Source organism: Lagenorhynchus albirostris, chromosome 3, assembly GCF_949774975.1.
Source record: "Lagenorhynchus albirostris chromosome 3, mLagAlb1.1, whole genome shotgun sequence".
Classification (NCBI taxonomy): domain Eukaryota; kingdom Metazoa; phylum Chordata; class Mammalia; order Artiodactyla; family Delphinidae; genus Lagenorhynchus; species Lagenorhynchus albirostris.
This window is the reverse complement of record NC_083097.1, coordinates 118230934-118232854: the sequence shown is the minus strand read 5'-3', so window position 1 is coordinate 118232854 and position 1921 is coordinate 118230934.

Sequence of the window (1921 nt, the reverse complement as noted above, 5' to 3'; positions counted from 1 at the left end):
AGGAGGGGATGGGGAGTAGGGAGAAGAGTAGACACACCCTGGTGTTGCGCTGGCCCAGTTCTGCTCCTATCACTTGAGGTGCAGGATTTGGGTTTGACGGTGGTGGAGCAGGGAGGATGGAGGAGAACATCTGGGAGATTAGCATTTCCTGCCCAGCTCTGCGGCTGCCTCTTGCTCAGCCCTGAGCAAGGGAGGAGAACAGAGGAGCCTTTGAATGGCTCCCAGCAAGCAGACTGGGGAGGGTTTGCTGCATTGGGCAGCGGGCACAGGCTGGGGGCAGGGAAGCTGGGGCAGCTCCTCTGTGGAAGATTTCTTGTCTCTGGGCCACTGATTCCTCCCTTGGAGTTGTGCTCAGTGATGCGGAGCATATGAGTTTTGCAGGGGACCGGGAGAAACCACCTATAGGACAGATCCTCCTTTCACTAGCTCACCCCATCTCGTATCCAGAGCACCACATCTTGGATTCCGGGGCTGAGGTCTGAGAGTGCAGACTAGAGCAGGGCCCAGGCCAGAAAGGGAGTTCGAGGGGGGCTGCTCTCGGAGAGATCTTGGGCAGCCCTCAGCTGGCCCGAGAGCCCACCCTTACCCTGAAGAGTGTTCCACAGAGAATACAGGTATCAGAAGGGGAGGAAGCAGAGGAAAGAGACAAGGGATAGAGGAGTGGTAGGGATGGGAAAATGCCTGTGGATAGGGAGTAGTCAGAGGCTATGGCAAATAGAGGCCCAGTCATCCCATATTAGGCCTCTGCACACCCAGTTCCAGGCCTTACCAGGGACAATCTTTCTCACTCTTCTGGCCTGGAACCCACTGCGTTGGCTTATAAGTGGCAAAAGCTGGAGGTCGTATTAGACTGGGGCACTTGAAAGCCTGGGGTACCAAACCCTGAGCGAAGGAAAAGGAGTTCCCAGGCTGCTCAGACACCTCTAGATGGCGCCAGAGAGCCAAAACTGAGTGGGAGAAACTGAGTATTGAGTGTGTGAGACACTGCGTGTGACACAGTGTGTGACTCGGTGTGATTGTGACAGGGAGCGTGTGGCACTGCGAGGGCGTGTGACACAGGCCGTGACACTGCTTGGCTTCGCGGGGTAGGGACCCATGTGACTGTGTGAATGTGTGTATGTCACTGGTAAATGTGTCGGGGTCACAGCTCCATGCCGCCCAGAGGGCAGGTGATTGAGGGACCCTCTAATAGCCCGAGCTTAGGCGCGTTACCTCATCCTCACACTTGTACATCTCCCCAGTTCTCATTCTAGAGGAGCCCCCCGGGGCCCGTTACCCTCTCCCTCGCACGGTCCCCTCCATAGCCCCACCCCCAAGACTTGCTGCGGCCACCGACGCTGACCGCTCTGCGGCTTCGGCCAGAGGGGGAGGGGTGGACTTCCCCTGAGCGCAGTGAGAAGGGAGGGCCGTTCGGGGTGATCTGGGGGTCTGGGCGGGAAGAAGGTGGATCTGGAGGAGCAGATGCCCAGAAAAGAAGGCACCGGGGGAGACATTTCCCGTGCCTCCACTTCCCAGGGGGGCAGGGTAGGGGACAGGTGTTTGAGTGAGGTTAGGAAAGGAATTCGGGAGGGGTCCCAGATGGGGGCACGGGTGGGATAAGTGTAAACTGAAGAGCCAGGGAGGGGGACGGTCTGTGTATACGGGCCTCGGGTAGGGGAGAGATAGCCAAAGGGGTCCTGGCTTTGGGGAGCGGTGCTGGGGTCCCCTCCCAGCAGGACCAGAGCGGTCCCGAGCTCCACCTCCCGGCCGTGTTGGGCGGGGGAGGGGGCAGGGAGGCGGGAGGGAGGCAGGCGGGCGGGCCAGGAGGGAGGGGGAGGGAGGGGGCGGGAGGGAGGGGGCGGGCCCGGCTGTGCTCTCCGTTCGCCGTTGGCTCCGCCACCGCTGCCGCCACCACCGCCGCCTCACACACTCGGGGAGCGGG